Raw genomic sequence first — 14,647 nt, 5'->3', positions numbered from 1 at the left:
TTTGGACAATATTTTGATAGTTTGAATCATTAATTTTAGAAATTGATAGTGTTGGTTCCTGTTCAGACTGGTTAACTGCATGTGATTTAAAGATAAATTTTTGTATAAACAAAATGGATTTTGAATTTGGTATAAATTAACTATAAAATATGTTTCATTAAATTATTGCTCTTCTTTTTTTACGAGATATATGTTTTAATTTTTTTATTGGAGTTCAATTTGCCAACATATACCATAACACCCAGTGCTCATCCTGCCAAGTGCCCCCCTCATTGCCCATCACCCAGTCACCCCAACCCCCTGCCCACTTCCCCTTGCACTACCTCTTGTTCATTTCCCATAGTTAGGTGTCTCTCATGTTTTGTCACCCTCACTGATATTTTCACTCATTTTCTCTCTTTCCCTTTATTCCCTTTCACTAATTTTTATATTCCCCAAATGAATGAGACCATATAATGTTTGTCCTTTTCCGATTGACTTATTTCACTCAGCATAATACCCTCCAGGTCCCTCCATGTCGAAGCAAATAGTGGGTATTTGTCGTTTCTAATGGCTGAGTAATATTCCATTGTATACATAAACCACATCTTCTTTATCCATTCATCTTTTGATGGACACCGAGGCTCCTTCCACAGTTTGTCTATTGTGGACATTACTGCTATAAACATCGGAGTACAGGTGCCCGGGCGTTTCATTGCATCTGAATCTTTGGGTTAAATCCCCAGCAGTGCAATTGCTGGGCAGATCTATTTTTAACTCTTTGCGGAACCTCCACACAGTTTTCCAGAGTGGCTGCACCAGTTCACATTCCCACCAACAGGGCAAGAGGGTTCCCCTTTCTCCACATCCTCTCCAACATTTGTTGTTTCCTGTCTTGTTAATTTTCACCATTCTCACGAGTGTGAGGTGGTATCTCATTGTGGTTTTGATTTGTATTTCCCTGGTGGCCAGTGATGTGGAGCATTTTCTCATGTGCGTGTTGGCCATGTCTATGTCTTCCTCTGTGAAAATTCTGTTCATGTCTTTTGCCCATTTCATAATTGGATTGTTTGTTTCTTTGCTGTTGAGTTTAATAAGTTCTTTATAGATCTTGGAAACTAACCCTTTATCTGATACGTCATTTGCAAATATTACTCTTTTTCTTAAAGTATGAAATAAAGTTCAAGTTCTTAGTCTGTGGAAGTTACTAGGAAGAATTCAGATTGTTGTTTACACATGATATGGAAGAAATGGTGTCTGATATTTGATAGTTTGTGTTCAGGGAGGTTACAGAGCAATAGTTCAGCTTCTTTGGATATTTGTAATAAAAGCATGTATATTAGAAGAACCAAGGGAACTCTTCAGTAATAACTCTATATATTGAACAAAATTATAAATATATAAACATCGGTGTGCAGGTGTCCCGACCTCGGTGTCCATCGAAAGATGAATGGATAAAGAAGATGTGGTTTATGTATACAATGGAATATTACTCAGCCATTAGAAATTACAAATACCCACCATTTGCTTCAACATAGATGGAACTGGAGGGTATTATGCTGAGTGAAATAAGTCAATTGGAGAAGGACAAACATTATATGTTCTCATTCATTTGGGGAATATAAATAATAGTGAAAGGGAATAGAAGGGAAGGGAGAAGAAATGGGTAGGAAATATCAGAAAGGGAGACAGAACATAAAGACTCCTAACTCTGGGAAATGAACTAGGGGTGGTGGAAGTGGAGGAGGGCAGGGGTTGGGGGTGAATGGGTGACGGGCACTGAGGGGGCACTTGACGGGATGAGCACTGGGTGTTATTCTGTATGTTGGCAAATTGAACACCATTAAAAAATAAATTTATTATTTAAAAAAAAACCGCATTGTTAAAATGTGAAAAGAAAATAAAAACCCCAAAGCTGTTACCCCGTAATTCCCATGGTATCATTTGAAATCTAAGGCTAAAACTTCAAAAAAATTATAAATATATATTAAATTAATATACATTAAAAATATAATAAAAACGGTTCCAAATCAAGAAGGTAGTTTTGTGCAATGTCCTTAAAATAGCTGACATTCCGACTGTTTAGAATAGAATCATATAAAATTAGAGATGCTATGCTAAGTTTCTTAATAACCTAGTCCAATCCTTTTATTTCACAGAGGAGACTGGAGTTCAAAGTGATGAGGTGACTTGCCAAGTTCTATACACAGTATTAGAGTCAATATTAAAATCCAGATGTCCTCTTTTGCAAATCCAGTATTTTTGTTTTTATTATAACATATTGCCTATATGAGACAAGGTATGATTTGAACAGTGTTGTTAAAAAAGATACTAACCCTGATAAATCTTATCATCATCCTCTCCTATACCATAAATTCCTCATTAGTGATTCCTATGTAATCTTGTTATAATATACCCTAAAGAGAACAATATATTATAGACAACAAGCTTAGATACAGAAAGGCTTTTGTATATTTATCTTTGTTTTGTTTAGTTTGAATAGATAGGCTCAAAGTCTAAACACACATACCATATATCTGTTTATCTATCTAAAACACTGAGGTTTTCCTCTCATTCCTGTTCCTTACTGCCTGAACTTCTCTGTTTCTTAATCCACAAATAGGCAACCTATTTCTTTTGTTATTTTTAAATATCATTTCAGAGAATGTTTGCAAATATAAATATACAGTTATGTTTTATCTCTAAGAGTGGTTTCTTTTTTTCCCCATGATTAAAAACTGTGTGTGAAGTCCATGGCAAGATCCTCACTTCTTTTTTTACTATTTGAGAGAGAGAGAGAGAGAGAGAGAGAGAGAGCGCCTATGCCTGCCTCAGCAGAGTGTGGGGCAGAGGGAAGAGCAGAGGAAGATACAGACTCCCCGCTGAGCATGGATCCTGATGCAAGGCTCTATCCAGGATCCTAGGATCATGACCTGAGCCAAAGGCAGATACTTCACCAGCTATGCCACCCAGGAGCCAGGTCCTCACTTTTTGATACCACTTTTCTTTATCAGTAAGTCTTTGGTTCCTTCTGTCAGCCTGCCTTCACTTACTCTATACTGAACAGAAATCACTCAAAATTTCTCTCTGTTAGGTACATATCACTCCACAGTTTCTAGTTGATGACACGGGTTTTTTTTTTTCCTTTCTACATATTCCTTTGGCTAGTTTTATGGGAAGGGAACTTAGATACTGGGACTCAAATTTGGTTCTTACCAAGACATTGTACCATATATTTTATAACTTAAAAATTTTGTAGGATCAGGAAAGGATTACCAGGAATTATATATCCAGGTTCTCAAAGTACTTTTTTTTGTTTGTTTTTTTAATATATAATTAGTAGTGTTTTGTTAAGGACTCTGCAATGTTTAGGGTACTGTGATGAGCACTTTACATAATACATTCTCTCATTTTAATTTTCATAGCATTCATGTATACAGAAATTTAGATACATTTTATAAATGAAAATGAGACTTTAATTTTATAAATGAGAGAGAGACTTTATAAACTTAAGTAATTTACCCGTGACTCCTTAGTTATTAAGTGGCAGAACTGGAATTTGAATCTCTTTCAGTCTAATAATTCCGAAAACTAAAACCTTTGACACTTTTGCACCCAGATAGCTAATGTAAAATGACCAAAATACAATAATTATTTATTTGATGCTAATCATAATGTAAGCTGATCACTTTGTGAATTTTTAAATATGTCTCATATTAACAGTTTGATTCTGATTTTATATTTCTTAGTTCATTTTGACATACTACAGAGCTTAATAATACCTCAAGAAAGCTGGTTCCAGAAGGATTCTAAAATATTCTGAGAAATTCTTTTGATTTCCAAATATTTGATTTTTTCACGTGTTTTCCAATGTTGCTAAATGTGTTATGCATAGTAGTCTAAACTTCATTGTATACAAATGATGAAATACCTATTAAGTAAATCCAACATAAAACTACAAAAAAGTGCAAGAGAGAATTTCTAATATCTTTTATCCTTCAAAGACATGTAATAAAAAAAGGCTAAAAGAGGGATGCATGGGTGGCTCAGCAGTTGAGCATCTACGTTTGTCTCAGGGTGTGATCCCAGGGTGCTGGGATTGAGTCCCAAATTGGGCTCCCTGCAAGGAGCATGCTTCTCTCTCTGCCTATGTCTCTGACTCTCTCTCTTTCATGAATAAATATTTTTTTTAAAAAAAGGCTAGAAGAACATCTAAGAAAAGTATAATCTCTTTTAACATGCTTTTTAAGGTTACTGAAACTTTAAAAAGTCAAAAGGAATTTCAGATCAATTAGCATTTAATTAAAATTTAATTTAAATGCTAAAATACATCTAGTGTGCTAATACATATTTAGTCTGTCATGTTTCCTGACTTTATAATATACGTGCTGTTGTTGCATTTCACTGACATTTCCCCACCTAGTAATTTAATTTTGAGGTATAATAAATTGCTCAGTTAGGTGGTCATTAAGGTATAAACTAATTTCCTAGATCCTGTATCTTCTAAGATAATTTCTAAGATAATGTAATACTCAATTATGAACATAAGTATAATAGCCAATAATAGCAGCTCAAAAGGGATTCCTATACTAAATGTAATCTTCTATAACAGTATTTTTGTTGGCTATAATTATCCTTTACAATAGATTGCTTTTAGAGAGTGACAGTAAAAGGTTGAGGATAGCAAGGATTTGAAGGATACAATTGCTAAAATAAGATTGCCCTTAAGGAAAAAAATAAAGAAGAGTAATGAGAGGTGAATTTTACTCATATTTGTGGCAAGTCAGGTACTTAACTATTCTCAGAGTAGTGAAGAATAAGAATTAATTGGACAGTGTCTAGAGAATCCGAGGATTTAAAAATTTCAAATTGAAATCAAAGAATCCATTTATTAGAATAACAGCAACAGCAAGATGTATTAATAGGAAAATAGAAGTATTCAGAAGTATCGAAGAGCTTTATACCCATGAGGAACAAGATACATATTGAAGTGGAAAAACCCATGCTAAAAAAACAAATAATATTGTAAATATGAAAAGTCTTAAATTTAGAAAGGATAGTGGAAAATCTAGGGTTCTTAGTGAAAAAGTCTGAAAGTTTTAGGGATATAGATGCATATAATATGCATTATAAATGCATATAATATGCAATATAAATGAATGATTTGGTTTTCTAGATAGGCCCAGAAAAGCACATTTCCAAGGTGAGGAGACAAGAAAATAGTTACAAAATGTGAAATAACTTATTGGTTAATTATTTCAACTAGTTAATTGGTCAATAAAAAATGAAAGAACTTGATCTTGAGGTCAGAGCTCATAAATATAGGCATAGTAATAGTAACTGTGTAGTTTAGTTCATCTCATAATCAGAGAAATTAGATACAGAATTTTAGAGATGTCATATAAAACTAAAAACTGAAATGAGCCATATCAATAAATCTGTTTATTTTCTAGCTCTTAGTATACTCTGATACATCTTTGGAAAGGAATTTTTATAGGAAACAATTCATCTTTGTAGCTTCTGTGGGAACCTAATTTATTTAGTTGAACAGGCACCATTTCAAGTTACACATTATGATAATACATGGCATACAGTTTAAATAGGAACAAGAAGACTCAAGGTCCCCAGACTTGAAGGCATCCTAAAGGTACTCTAATTTAGCCCATTTTCTAGTTAATTCAGGAAACATCTCTTGTATAATGATCAGGATTTTTACATATTGATTATTTTCTATATAAACATATTCTTGGAAGCCAAATAGTTCTTTTGTTTTGTGCAATACAGCATCATTTTCTTTTTTTTTAAATACAGTGCTTTGTTAGTTTCTGGTGTACAATATTGTGATTCAGTAATTCTGTACATCACCTGATGCTCAACAGGATAAATGTACTCCTTAATCCTCATCACCTATTAAACCCATATCCCCATGCCCCCCTCTGGTAACCATCAGTTTGTTCTGTATAATTAAGAGTATGTTTCTTGATTTGTCTCTCTCCTGTTTTCCCTTTACTCACTTGTTTTGTTTCTTAAATTGCACATATGAGTGAAATCATATGGTGTTTGTGTTTCTCTGACTTATTTCACTTAGCATTATATATTTTAGCTCCATCTGTGTCATTGAAAATGACAAGATTTTTTTCAGGACTGAATAATATTCCATTATATATGCCACCCTTCTTTATCCATTCATCAATTGATGGACACTTGGGCTTCTTCCACATATTGACTATCATTGTAAATAATGCTATTATAAACATAGGGGTGTGTGTATCCTTCTGAATTAATGTATTTGTATTCTCTGGATAAATACTCATTAGTGTGATTGGTGGATCAAAGGTAATTCTACATTTAAATTCTTGAGGGAGACCATGAAGATAGATTAAGGGAAATAAACGACAGCCTGAGGAAGAAAAACCTACGTTTAATTGGTGTTCCCGAGGGTGCCAAAAGGGACAGAGGGCCAGAATATGTATTTGAACAAATTCTAGCTGAAAACTTTCCTAATCTGGGAAGGGAAACAGGCATTCAGATCCAGGAAATAGAGAGATCCCCCCCTAAAATCAATAAAAACCGTTCAACACCTCGACATTTAATAGTGAAGCTTGCAAATTCCAAAGATAAGGAGAAGATCCTTAAAGCAGCAAGAGACAAGAAATCCCTGACTTATATGGGGAGGAGTATTAGGGTAACAGCAGACCTCTCCACAGAGACCTGGCAGGCCAGAAAGGGCTGGCAGGATATATTCAGGGTCCTAAATGAGAAGAACATGCAACCAAGAATACTTTATCCAGCAAGGCTCTCATTCAAAATGGAAGGAGAGATAAACAGCTTCCAAGACAGGCAGCAACTAAAAGAATATGTGACCTCCAAACCAGCTCTGCAAGAAATTTTAAGGGGGACTCTTAAAATTCCCCTTTAAGAAGAAGTTCAGTGGAACATTCCACAAAACAAGGACTGAATAGATATCATGATGACACTAAACTCATATCTCTCAATAGTAACTCTGAATGTGAACGGGCTTAATGACCCCATCAAAAGGCGCAGGGTTTCAGACTGGATAAAAAAGCAGGACCCATCTATTTGCTGTCTACAAGAGACTCATTTTAGACAGAAGGACAACTACAGCCTGAAAATAAAAGGTTGGAGAACCATTTACCATTCGAATGGTCCTCAAAAGAAAGCAGGGGTAGCCATCCTTATATCAGATAAACTAAAATTTACTCCAAAGACTGTAGTGAGAGACGAAGAGGGACACTATATCATACTTAAAGGATCTATTCAACAAGAGTACTTAACAATCCTCAATATATATGCCCCGAATGTGGGAGCTGCCAAATATATAAATCAATTATTAACCAAAGTGAAGAAATACTTAGATAATAATACACTTATACTTGGTGACTTCAATCTAGCTCTTTCTATACTCGATAGGTCTTCTAAGCACAACATCTCCAAAGAAACGAGAGCTTTAAATGATACACTGGACCAGATGGATTTCACAGATATCTACAGAACTTTACATCCAAACTCAACTGAATACACATTCTTCTCAAGTGCACATGGAACTTTCTCCAGAATAGACCACATATTGGGTCACAAATCGGGTCTGAACCGATACCAAAAGATTGGGATTGTCCCCTGCATATTCTCAGACCGTAATGCCTTGAAATTAGAACTAAATCACAACAAGAAGTTTCGAAGGACCTCAAACACGTGGAGGTTAAGGACCATCCTGCTAAAAGATGAAAGGGTCAACCAGGAAATTAAGGAAGAATTAAAAAGATTCATGGAAACTAATGAGAATGAAGATACAACCGTTCAAAATCTTTGGGATGCAGCAAAAGCAGTCCTAAGGGGGAAATACATTGCAATACAAGCATCCATTCAAAAACTGGAAAGAACTCAAATACAAAAGCTAACCTTACACATAAAGGAGCTAGAGACAAAACAGCAAATAGATCCTACACCCAAGAGAAGAAGGGAGTTAATAAAGATTCGAGCAGAACTCAACGAAATCGAGACCAGAAGAACTGTGGAACAGATCAACAGAACCAGGAGTTGGTTCTTTGAAAGAATTAATAAGATAGATAAACCATTAGCTAGTCTTATTAAAAAGAAGAGAGAGAAGACTCAAATTAATAAAATCATGAATGAGAAAGGAGAGATCACTACCAACACCGAGGAAATACAAACGATTTTAAAAACATATTATGAACAGCTATATGCCAATAAATTAGGCAATCTAGAAGAAATGGACGCATTCCTGGAAAGCCACAAACTACCAAAACTGGAACAGGAAGAAATAGAAAACCTGAACAGGCCAATAACCAAGGAGGAAATTGAAGCAGTCATCAAAACCTCCCAAGACACAAGAGTCCAGGGCCAGATGGCTTCCCAGGGGAATTTTATCAAACGTTTAAAGAAGAAACCATACCTATTCTCCTAAAGCTGTTTGGAAAGATAGAAAGAGATGGAGTACTTCCAAATTCATTCTATGAGGCCAGCATCACCTTCATTCCAAAACCAGACAAAGACCCCACCAAAAAGGAGTATTACAGACCAAAATCCCTGATGAACATGGATGCAAAAATTCTCAACAAGATACTGGCCAATAGGATCCAACAGTACATTAAGAAAATTATTCACCATGACCAAGTAGGATTTATCCCTGGGACACAAGGCTGGTTCAACACTCGTAAAACAATCAATGTGATTCATCATATCAGCAAGAGAAAAACCAAGAACCATATGATCTTCTCATTAGATGCAGAGAAAGCATTTGACAAAATACAGCATCCATTCCTGATCAAAACTCTTCAGAGTGTAGGGATAGAGGGAACATTCCTCGACATCTTAAAAGCCATCTATGAAAAGCCCACAGCAAATATCATTCTCAATCGGGAAGCACTGAGAGCCTTTCCCCTAAAATCAGGAACAAGACAGGGATGTCCACTCTCACCACTGCTATTCAACATAGTTCTGGAAGTCCTAGCCTCAGCAATCGGACAACAAAAGACATTAAAGGCATTCAAATTGGCAAAGAAGAAGTCAAACTTTCCCTCTTCGCCAATGACATGATACTCTACATAGAAAACCCAAAAGTCTCCACCCCAAGATTGCTAGAACTCATACAGCAATTCGGTAGCGTGGCAGGATACAAAATCAATACCCAGAAATCAGTGGCATTTCTATACACTACCAATGAGACTGAAGAAAGAGAAATTAAGGAGTCAATCTCATTTACAATTGCACCCAAAAGCATAAGATACCTAGGAATAAACCTGACCAAAGATGTAAAGGATCTATACCCTCAAAACTATAGAACACTTCTGAAAGACATTGAGGAAGACACAAAGAGATGGAAAAATATTCCATGTTCATGGATTGGCAGAATTAATATTGTGAAAATGTCAATGTTACCGAGGGCAATATACACGTTTAATGCAATCCCTATCAAAATACCATGGACTTTCTTCAGAGAGTTAGAACAAATTATTTTAAGATTTGTGTGGAATCAGAAAAGACCCCAAATAGCCAGGGGAATTTTAAAAAAGAAAACCATATCTGGGGGCATCACAATGCCAGATTTCAGGTTGTACTACAAAGCTGTGGTCATCAAGACAGTGTGGTACTGGCACAAAAACAGACACATAGATCAATGGAACAGAATAGAGAACCCAGAAGTGGACCTTAAACTTTATGGTCAACTAATATTCGATAAAGGAAGAAAGACTATCCATTGGAAGAAAGACAGTCTCTTCAATAAATGGTGCTGGGAAAATTGGACATCCACATGCAGAAGAATGAAACTAGACCACTCCCTTTCACCATACACAAAGATAAACTCAAAATGGATGAAAGATCTAAATGTGAGACAAGATTCCATCAAAATCCTAGAGAAGAACACAGGCAACACCCTTTTTGAACTCGGCCACAGTAACTTCTTGCAAGATACATCCACGAAGGCAAAAGAAAGAAAAGCAAAAATGAACTATTGGGACTTCATCAAGATAAGAAGCTTTTGCACAGCAAAGGATACAGTCAACAAAACTAAAAGACAACCTACAGAATGGGAGAAGATATTTGCAAATGACATATCAGATAAAGGGCTAGTTTCCAAGATCTATAAAGAACTTATTAAACTCAACAGCAAAGGATTCCTGCGAGGAGCCTGCTTCTCCCTCTGCCTGTGTCTCTGCCTCTCTCTCTCTATGTCTCTCATGAATGAATAAATAAAATCTAAAAAATAAAAATAAATAAATAAATAAATAAAATCTTTTTAAAAAGGACCTCTTCATTTAGTAGTTTCGGTCTCATTTGGAGGCACCATTTTCTACCCAGTTACTCAAACCAAGGTTTATCTTTTTCTTCTTCTCCTTTATATTTTACATTTAATCAGTCACTAGGTTCTGGTGACTTGATATAAATATTTATTGAACTGTTCCTTATTTTCTTAAAAAAACGATTTTATTTATTGATGAGAGATACAGAGAGAGAGAGAGGCAGAGACATAGGCAGAGGGACATGCAGGGAGCCTGATGTGGGACTTGATCCCGGGTCTCCAGGATCACGCCCTGGACCGAAGGCAGGCACCAAACCGCTGAGCCATCCAGGGATCCCTGTTCCTTATTTCTATCCCTATTACTACAGTCATAGTTTAAACTCTCACCTTCTCTTTTCAGGACTATTACAGCATTATCCATTCATTCAATCATTTTATTCAACAAGTATTTTTCTTACATCTCTTCTCATCCCTTTCAAGTTCATCTACTGTTTAGCTGCCTACAAATCTCTATCTAAAGCAGAAGTCTGATTATGCCACATCTCAGCTTAAAGCTCTTTAATTGTTCTTCATTACTTGCAGCACAAGATTCAAGCTCCTTAACACAGTCACATACGGACCTTTATAATTACTTATCTTCCTATCTCTTTTAGTCTTATATATTACTTTATAGGACCGATTCAGAGCTTCGTCTCCAAGTCCACTTGGAGTATTGCTTTGGGATTTCATCCAAACTGGAATTCCCTCTTTTTTTAAACCTCAGTAATTCCAATTCTTCCTTTAAGACTTGGATAAGTTGTCATCCATAGGACCTTTGCTTGGAAACCTCAGTACCTCCTTGCATAATTATATCATTCTTTGTACTGACAGGTAGTATTTTAATTTTTTGTTAGTGTTCCATTATATTAAACTTTTTGAGGGTAGGGACTCTATCTCTTATCTTTTATGAAGCCTGTCATAGTGGCTGGCACCTAGGAGGTTTTTCAAAAATATTTATTATAGTCAGTTGATTTACATTGTATATGTATCTTTGCTAAAGCTGTACACTTTTGAGTGGTGATTCCCTTGGGGATCAAGAGCTCTAAGTCATTGCAGGTGATCCATGTTTTTATTTGCAACAAGAATTGACTATAGTTTAATACAGTCTCCCAAATAATTATTTGGAAGTGGTACCAAATTTATCAAAGTTATTATTTTTATATAGTTGCTCAGTCGGTGGTACTGAACTTGTCAACTGCTGTCATGTTGGTTTCTTGGAATCTCTTTGGTATAAAAAAGTGTTCTATCTATTCAAAAAGCTTGAGGACTATTACCTTGTACTGTAAGTTATGGAAAGCAGGGATTTAATTTTTCTATTGACCTCTTTTCCCTCAAAACACCAAACAATCCAACCATGAAATGTGCAAAAGACATGAAGAGAAATTTCACCAAAGAAAACATACACATGGCCAACAAGCACATGAGAAAATGCTCCGCATCACTTGCCATCGGGGAAATACAAATCAAAACCACAATGAGATACCACCTCACACCAGTGAGAATGGGGAAAATTAACAAGACAGGAAACAACAAATGTTGGAGAGGATGTGGAGAAAGGGGAACCCTCTGGCACTGTTGGTGGGAATGTAAACTGGTACAGCTACTCTGGAAAACTGTGTGGAGGTTCCTCAAAGAGTTAAAAATAGGACTACCCTATGACCCAGCAATTGCACTGCTAGGGATTTACCCCAAAGATACAGATGCAGTGAAAAGCTGAGACACCTGCACCCCAATGTTTATAGCAGCAATATCCACAATATCCAAACTGTGGAAGGAGCCTCGGTGTCCATGGGAAGATGAATGGATAAAGAAGATGTGGTCTATATATACAATGGAATATTACTCAGCCATTAGAAACGACAAATACCCACTATTTGCTTCGACGTGGATGTAAGTGGAGGGTATTATGCCGAGTGAAGTAAGTCAATCAGAGAAGGACAAACATTATATGGTTTCACTCATACAGGGAATATAAAAAATAGTGAAAGAGATTATAGGGGAAAGGAGAGAAAATGAGTGGGAAAAATCAGAGAGGGTGACAGAACATGAGAGACTCCTAACTCTGGGAAATGAACAAGGGGTAGTGGAAAGGGAGGTAGACAGGGGGGTGGGATGACTGGGTGATGCACACTGAAGGGGGCACTTGGCAGGATGAGCACTGGGTGCTATACTATATGTTGGCAAATCGAACTCCAATAAAAATATACATAAAAATGTCTGAATAATGATTGGGCATAATGATGTATGAATTTTGCTTTATTAATTGGGACAAATAGCACAGTAAGGTAAGATATTAATAATAAAGGAATCCAGTCATTGGTGATAGGAGAAATTAGATATAAGAAGTCTCTTTACTATGTTCACAACTTCCCTATAAATCTAAATTTATTCTAAAATAAAATATTTATTTGAAAAAATAATACCAATTACTGGCACTAGATCATGATAATAATTAAATATAATAGTTATGCTATTTCACTCAGTGTTAAGCACTTACTTTTGCCAGGCCTTTCTTTCACTAGGTGCTGTTAAGGAAACTCAGATATATAAAAGGTATATGGACTTACACTTAAATACACACATCCTGAAGATTTTTACTTCAGTTATCTGTAAACATCAGATACAAGAGATTTGGGGGGCTTGGATTACTCAAATAGTATTTTATTTGGATGCTGTTTCTTTTTCTGTTAAGTACATTTTAATAAAAAAGATTAACAAGGAAGTTTTTCATATCATGAATATTGTTCATTCTTTATCGTCATGAAAAGGAAAGAGGTATTTCATAGTTCAGAAGTAAAAATTTAAAAATAAAAATCTAAATGTAAAGAGAATCATACTAAGAATTGTACTTAGATTTTATCTTTGTCCTAAAAAAACATTTCATTCTGAATGAAATGAAAGGGATTTTGAAAATTCATCAGGAAAAACTCAAGACGGAAATATGATAGACTCTTAATATTTAATTTAATGTTACTGGGATCCCTGGATGGCTCAGGGGTTTAGGGCCTGCCCTCGGCCCAGGGCATGATCCTGGAGTTCCAGGATCGAGTCCCACATCAGACTCCCTGCATGGAGCCTGCTTTTCCCTCTGATTGTGTCTCTGCCTCTCTCTCTCTCTCTCTCTCTCTCTCTCTCTCTCTCTCTGTGTGTGTCTCATGAATAAATAAATAAATATTTAAAAAATAAAATAGGGCAGCCCCGGTGGCGCAGCGGTTTAGCGCCGCCTGCAGACCAGGGCGTGATCCTGAATACCTTGGATCGAGTCCCACATCAGGCTCTCTGCATGATGCCTGCTTCTCCTTCTGCCTGTGTCTCTGGCATTCTCTCTCTCTCTCTCTCTCTCTGAATAAATAAATAAAATCTTTAAAAAAAATAAAAAATAAAATAATGTTACCTATCATTTAAAAAGAAAAGTTATATGCCAATTGGTAAATTCTAAAGAAAATGGTTTTGGGATACTGTTCATTCCTATCACCTAGCATTATAGTTACCTAGTTTCTCCATAAATATTTATTTATCATAAGAAGCAAATAAAGACAGTGCAAAAATGTTGGCATTCAACTGTGATATGATATACCACAACTAAACCTCACGGTGATGATGAAATTATTATATACTTTAAAAATTTTTGAAAAAAAAATAAAAAAAAATAAATAAATAAATTAAAAAAAAACAAAAAAAAAAAACAAAAAAAAAATAAAAAAAATAAAAATAAAAATTTTTGAATTTAATTCAATTTAGTTAACATATAGTGTATTATTAGTTTCAGAGGTAGAATTTAGTGACTCATCATTTGCATATTATGCCCAGTGCTCTTTACATCAAGTGCCCTCTTTAATGCCCATCAACTAATTACCCCATGCCCCCCACCTCTCTTCCCGCAACCCTCTGGTGGTTTCCTATAGTTAAGAGTCTCTTATAGTTTTTCTACCTCTCTGTTTTCATTTTATCTTATTTTTAATTTCCTTCTCCTATGTTCATCTGTTTTGTTTATTGTATTCCACATATAAGTGAAATTATATGTTTGTCTTTCTCTAATTTAATTAACTTAGCAAATTACCATCCATTTCCATCCACATGTTTGCAAAAGGCAAGATTTCTTATTTTTGATGGCTGAGTAATATTTCGTTATTTATATTTATATTAATTATATATATTAATTAATTATTATATTAATACACCACATTTCTCTACCTATTCCCCTGTAATTAGACACCTGGGCTCTTTCCATATTTTGGCTATTGCAACCATGCTGCAATAAATATTGGGGTTAATGTGCCCCTTCAAAACAACTATGTTGAAATGATTTTAAATGTCTGCTAAATAGTCCGTTTCCCATACCGTATC

At 35.4% G+C, this 14,647-nt stretch overlaps 1 protein-coding gene across 1 annotated transcript in view; it reads left to right on the top strand.

Annotated features, from left to right (window-relative positions):
• Positions 1-14,647, top strand: part of TENT5D (terminal nucleotidyltransferase 5D) — a 108,919-nt gene that overhangs the window by 12,768 nt on the left and 81,504 nt on the right. The window lies entirely within an intron of this gene.

This window comes from Canis aureus, chromosome X (genome assembly GCF_053574225.1).
Source record: "Canis aureus isolate CA01 chromosome X, VMU_Caureus_v.1.0, whole genome shotgun sequence".
Classification (NCBI taxonomy): domain Eukaryota; kingdom Metazoa; phylum Chordata; class Mammalia; order Carnivora; family Canidae; genus Canis; species Canis aureus.
The sequence above is the reverse complement of the archived record's forward strand: the minus strand, read 5'-3'. Positions and strand labels throughout refer to the sequence as shown.